Below are 7,059 nucleotides of genomic sequence, written 5' to 3' on the forward strand. Positions count from 1 at the left end.
CTCCTAGAGTGTGGATGAGGTCCATAGACTCATGCCAGTCAGGTGGGTGATAGATTACAGTCTCGTTCCTAAGACCATCAATTTTATTTTCTGATTAAATTCTACAGGTGACTGGTATTTGTAACATGACCTTCACGTCAGGACTGTTACACATTGGCTTGTTTTTTAAGGCTTTAGGTGTAATCACCATCCAAGCTATTTTTGGAGGCCCAAGGAAGGCCAAAAGCCCTTACGAAGAGAAATTTGGGAAATAATGGTAGACTGAAAGGAGATATTTTTTACATTTTTGCCTTGGACATCTATATTAAAATAAACACCTGCCCTTAGTCTCAGTGTAGCCTCCAGAAGATGGGATTAATAAAGAGCTCATACATCTGAATCCTAGAATCTCCAATGTAGCTGTATCATTCTGCTTCTCCCACTTTCATTCATTCCACATGTTTTCACCAAATTAGTGCTGGATGCCATGAAGTATATGTAGATAAGTAAGACATCTGTCTCTGAGGATTTTATAGACTTGTAAGGGATAAGAGGCAAAAGGTTACAATAAAAAATGTGATAGCTGTAATAGAGGTATATACATAGCTCCAATGGAACAGAGAATAAAACCAGTAACCTGGAGGTGTTAGGGAAGTGTGCAGAGAGAAGCTGACATTTTATTCATTCATTCACTCACTCATTCATTCAACAAATATTTATTGAGATCCTATTGCTGCCAGGCACTGTTCTAGAGCAGCAAAGAAAAACAAAGTCACTTCTTTTATGGAACACTCACTCTAGTGCCCTAGGAAATATGCAAGCAAACAAATAATTACATAATACTGTAAGTGGGGATGAGTACTAAGATGAATAAATCAGGGTGGAGGGACAGAGTGGTGCCAGGATGAGGATATGTCCTATTTTAAGTAGGATAAGGTGATAATTAGGCAGTAACCTGAAAGTAGTGAGAGAGGACATCAAGCAAGTATCTAGGAAGAGGCTGTTCCAGGCAGAGGGGATAGCAAGTGCAAGGGTTCTGAGGTGGGAGTGTGGTTGGTATCTACAAGGAACAATGAGGAAGCCGGTGCGGCTGGCCCAGAGCAGGAAGGTGAAGAGTCATAGGAGATGAGAACAGAGATATACTGAGGTGGAGTGAGCAGATCAGGCAGGGCTTTACAGGCCATGGTAAAAACTTAGGATTTAATTCCAAGTGGAATGGGAAGCTACTGGAGGGGTTTGAGCAGAAAAATGGCATGATTTGATCTAGGCTTTAGGAAGATCACTCTGGCTGCTGTGCAAACAGACTACAGTTCGGGGAAGACTAGGTTCAAAAAAACAAGCTAGGAGTCTAGTGTAGTATCTCAGAGAAGAAATGGTGACAGCTTGGACTAGGGTTGTAGTAGTAGAGGAGATAAGATATCTGAACACCATCTTGAGAAATCGGTGAGCCACTTGTAGCTGAACATAGGGAGTGCACGGGCCAGTAGTGAAGAATGAGACTGGAGAGGTTAGCAAAAGTCAGAAATAAGAAGTTTTGGCTTTATTCAGTAAACACCCAAAATTCTGAAACAATCAGAATTAAGGACAAGGGTAATATTTGATTCCAGGAAGATTATTCTGACTGTGGTATGGAAACTGGCCTGGGCTAGGAAGAGACTAGAGGCAAGAAAACTACAATCAAATAAATGCAAGTCAGAGGATAAAGGTGGTGGTTTAATAATATCTGAGTTATGGTTAAGGATAGGTTTGTTCTCATAGGGTGCACTAACTTTTCACACAGGACAGAATTTTTTAAGATTAGAGAGTGATGGGGACTTCCCTGGCGGTCCAGTGGTTAAGACGCCGTGCTTCCATTGCAGGAAGCGAGGGTTTGATCCCTTGTCTGGGAACTAAGATCCTGCATGCTGTGTGGTGCAGCCAAAAAATAGAAAAAAAAAAAAGATTCGGGAGTGATGGTGGCATTCCCATTTAGATGTCAAGGATGGCAGAAGACGGGCAGAGGCAGGAGGGAGGCACGTTTCCACAAAATATATACTGAGCAAACCCCAAAGCACTTTCCCAAAGGGCCTTGCTCGTGCGGCACCACATTCTAGGCCCACACAGGCTGAGCAGGCTGATGAGTAGGCAGGCCTTTGGATGGGCTGCTCCATGCCATGGCTGAGCTGTAGGGCGATGTTCTGATGACTACATACAACATTCTGGGTCCAGTATACTTAAGAAACAGGCAGGAGAGTCACTTGTGAGCTGAGCTGGCCTTTTACTGGATAGCACAGCATAGTCGTTCAGTCTATGATTACTGTCAGGACACATCATGCTTGTGTTTGTGACATAGGTCATCAACTTAGGGGCAATTCAGGGTCACAGCCTAGAGCAGAACTTGGATGATTGATTCACTGCTGATTCATCGTATGAGCACTTCAAGGTGGAGACTGTCTTATCATTGTTTTCTACGGCACCAAGGACAATGCTTGGACAACAGGCTCTTAATAAACTCACGTTGAGGGAATAAATGTGACTTGGAAGGACTGAGATTCCTTGTCCCTCAGTGTTCCCATTTACAAACTGAGGAAAACGTCTATTTGTACATATCGTACTTATAAGAATGAATTAAGAATGTAAGTTGGAGTAAATACATTTGAAAGGCATTTCAATGCTTTCAAGGAGAACTGCTTTGTGGTACATTATATTGAAAAGTAAAGAAATATTAAATAAAAGAGAACATAAAAGGCTGCATGGCATGGAGGATTAATATTGGACTGTTAGTCTGCACAACCAAAGACTGTTTTGACTTTGCATCTAATTCTCTTGGTGATCTTGGTAGATTGATTTACATTTCTTGGCCTCAGCTTTGATATTATTTCCAAAATTAAGTCTATGATTATAATTATGTTTTTCTGAATTACATCATTATTTCTATTGTAGAACAAAGTTCAAACTGGGCCAAGAGGCATGTTTCCAATTTCATCACATCACATCTCTTAACTTCTCTGTAACTTGGAGTCTTCCCCTGGAAAGTAATGCAATAGGTAAACTGATCTTAATTCTTGCTTTTGCTCTAAAGTTCTATATGCCGTACCATGGGTATGAATCCATGCTCCTTTCCTGCCTGGGCTACCACACCACGGATTCTCAATGTTTAACTCACTCATGCTTTGTGAGTGAGTTAAGCAAGCAGATCACTGCTTGCTCGGAAGCTGTCCTTGATGTTTTTGAAATGGGTCACTAAGGGATTAGAATCAACGATCTATAGAGGGCCATTCATTCACCAAGATTCATTAAGCTCCTTCTACTAGTCAGATATTGTGCCAGAAAAACAAAACATTAAGACAAAAAGGTTTCTGTTTTCAGTCCAGAAATCCCCTCAATAAGGTCAAGTTAACAAGTATGATCATTTTATTATTCTCTTTATATTTTATTTCATATTAGTGCATTTTTAGTCTTAGTTAAAGGGTTTCATTGTCTACTAGAGTATACATGTAGTCTCGTAGATTTGGGGGGAAGATTATTATTATTACTTAAATTTAAATCGTTTCTATATCTGGAATTTATTTTTACATATGGTATAAAGTTGCCTCAAATTTAATTTCCTTCATATGGATCAACAGTTTTGCCAGTAACATTTATTAAATTATTTACCCTTTTTTCATTTAATTGAACAAAATAGTTGTCAAATATTAAATTTTCACATATAGTGAGCTCTATTTCTGGATATCCTAGTCTGTTTCACTTATATATTTCTCTATTCCAATTATATTACCAAATTGATTTGCTTCTAGAGCCTTTAAAGTATGTTCTGATACCCGGTTAGGCAAGTACCCCCTTACTAGTCTTTCTTTGCAAAATTTTAATAGCTCTTCTTGTACATTTATCATTTTACCTGAACTTTAAAATAGTTTTGGATTCTTAATTGAATATTGTTTGGATTCCAATTGGAACTGCATTAAAGTTATAAATTAACTTAGGGAAAAGGGACATTTTTATGATGTTATTTTCCTACCCAAGGTCATAATATGTCTGACCACTGGTTCAGACCTCCTTTTACATCAGGTCAATAAAAAATATATTTGAAAAGTAATGTTTTCAATGAAGAGGATAAATAAAGCATTTATAAGACAAAGCGCTGTTATAAATTAATGAGAGGAATAAACAACCAAAAGAAAAATGAGCAAAGGACACGAACAGGTAATTTACAGAAGAGTAAATCCAAATACCTGACAAACATATGGAAAGATACTCAAATTCATCCATAAAGATTTTCAAACTGAAGACAAAATGAGGTATCGCTTTACACCAGGGTTTCTCAGCCTCGGCACTATTGGCATTCTAGGCTGGATAACTCTTTGTTGTGGAGGCTGCCTTGAGTATTTTAGGATATTTAGCAGAATCCCTGGCTGTGCCCACTAGAAGCTAGTAGCACCTACTCCCCAACTATGATTGACAGTTACGACAATCAAAAATCTCTCCAGACTCTGCCAAATGTCCTGGGGGTCGGGCTGGGGCAAAATCATTACGGGTCGAGAACCACTGATTTTCACCTATCAGACTAGCAAAAATTTTAAAGCCTGATTACACCTGTTGTTGGCAAGTATGCAGTGCAAAAAGAATACTCTCATATGTGGCTAGTAAAAATGTAAGTTATTATGGATTTTATGGAAAGCGACTGAACAATTCCTATTAAAAAATATATAACTCTGACTCAGTTATCCCACTCCTTGGAATAAATCCCATAAAATGAAAACAATACACAGACATATATTGTACGAGGATGTTAACTGCAGGATTGTTGGCAGTGACCAAAAAACTAAAACCAGAGTGGCCATAAAAGGGAATAGTTGAATAAATTTTAGCACACCCACACAATGCAACCTTAGAAAGAATTAGAGCTTAACCTTATTCCATGGAATGTTTTGCATGAATTATTCCTGAGTGAGAAAAAGCAAGATTCGAAAGGGTACATAATATAATTCTACTTTTTGCAAAACACACATTCCCTCATGCTTTCATATATAGATCTTCCTCGACTTACACTGGGGCTATGTCTCAATAAACCCATTGTAAGTTGAAAATATCTTCAGTCGAAAATGCATTTAATACACCTACCAAACATCATAGCTTAGTCTAGCCAACCTTAAACATGTTTAGAACACTTACATTAGCTTACAATTGGGCAAAATCATCTAACACAAGGCCTATTTTATAATAAAAGTGTTGACTATCTCATAATTTATTAAATGCTGTACTGAAAATGAAAAACATAATGGTTGTCTGGGTACGGAATGGTTATAAACGTATTGGTCGGTTACCCTCATGATCACCTGGCTGACTTGGAGTTGTGGCCTCAATAGCTGCCCAGCATCGCAAGAGAGAATCATACCACACTAGCCCCAGAAAAGCTCAAAATTCAAAATTCCAAGTACAGTTTCTACTGAATGCTTATTGCTTTCGCGCCATCATAAAGTCGAAAAACCATTAAGTTGAACCATTAAGTTGGAGACCATCTGTATAGAGAAAAATGTCTCTCAATGTTCTATTTACCCTTACAGAATGGGCAAAAGATTTGCATATCATATACCTGACAAAGCTCTACTCTCCAGAATATATGAAGAACTCTTACAACTCAACAAAAAGATAATTCAATTATAAAGTGGACAAAAGACTTGAGTTGACATTTCTCCGAAGAAGACACACAAATGGCTAACAAATCCATGAAAAGATGGTCAACATCATTAGTCATTAGGGAAATGCAAATCAAAACCTCGAGACACCATTTCACATCCCTAGGATGGATATTTTTAAAAAGGAAAAAAGAAAACAAGTGTTGCCAAAGATGTGGAGTAATTGGAATCCTCATACATTGCTGGTGGGAATGTTAAATGGTGTAGGTTCTGTGGAAAACAGTTTGGCCATTCCTTAAACAGCAGAACACAGAATTAGTAGGCGATCTGGCATTTCCACTCCTATATACCCAAAAGAATTGAAACCAGGTATTCAAACACTTGCACATAAATGTTCATAGCAGCACTATTCACATAGCCAAAAAAAGGGAAACACCCAAATGTCCATCACCTGATGAATGGATAAACAAAATGTGTTATGTAAAGTGGAATATTTTTCAGCTATAAAAAGAATGGAGTCTGATACATGCCACAATGTTGGTGAACCTTGAAAATGCTACGCGAAATGAAGGAAGGCAGAAACAGAAACTCACATATTGTATGATTCCCTTTGTAGGAAACATCCAGAATAGGTAAATCCATAGAGACAGAAAGCACATGAGTGTTTGCCAGGGGCTAGGGGGAGGGAAGAAAAGGGAGTGATCCCTTAACGGGTACAAGTTTCCTTTGAGGTGGTGAAATATCTTAGAACTAGACAGAGGTGATGGTTGCACAACATTGTGAATGTACTAATGCCACGTAGTTGTACGCTTAAATATGGTTAATGGGTAATCTCGTATTATGTGACTATTACCTCAATTTAAAAAATATATTCTATTTACCTTTGTATTAGCTTCCTATTGCTGTATAACAAATTACCACAAACTCAGCTGCTTAAAAAATTAGAAGAACTTTACTCACAGTTCTGTAGATGAGACGTTCAGGTGGGCTTGGGTGGTTTCTCTGCTTAAAGTTGACAGGCAGAAATTAAGGTGTTGGCTGTGCTGTGCTCTTATCTGGAGGTTCTGAGGAAGAATCCACTTCCAAGCTTGTTTAGGTTTTTAGCAGAATTCAGTTCCTTGTGACTGTAGGACTGAAATCCCCAGTTCTTTGCTGGCTGTCAGCCAAGAGTCAGTCTCAACTGCCACAGGGTACCCACATTCTTGGCACACAGCTCCCTCCAGCAACAGCATGGCTATCTTTCTCCTTCAAATATCTCTTCCTGCCTCTTCTGCCACCAGCAGGAGACAATTCTCTGCTTTTAAAGGGCTAGTGTGATTAGATGGGCCCACCTGGATAATCTCACGTTGGCCATACAATGTAACAAGCAGTTGTATTGTCTCATTAAATTCAGGGGTGCCACCCCACACTCAAAGGGGTGCGGATTATAGAAGGGCAGGCTCACTGGGAGTCATTCTTAGAATTC

At 38.8% G+C, this 7,059-nt stretch overlaps 1 protein-coding gene across 1 annotated transcript in view; it reads right to left on the minus strand.

Moving 5' to 3' along the window:
• Positions 1–6,638, minus strand: part of FIRRM (FIGNL1 interacting regulator of recombination and mitosis) — a gene marked incomplete at its 5' end in the record, with an annotated part of 325,889 nt that extends 319,251 nt beyond the window's left edge. The window contains one exon of the mRNA XM_082437530.1: positions 6,555–6,638. The remainder of the gene's footprint in view (positions 1–6,554) is intronic.
• Between the last annotated feature and the right edge of the window lie 421 nt (positions 6,639–7,059).

This window comes from Balaenoptera physalus (genome assembly GCF_965194825.1).
Source record: "Balaenoptera physalus genome assembly, chromosome: 1".
NCBI classification, from domain to species: domain Eukaryota; kingdom Metazoa; phylum Chordata; class Mammalia; order Artiodactyla; family Balaenopteridae; genus Balaenoptera; species Balaenoptera physalus.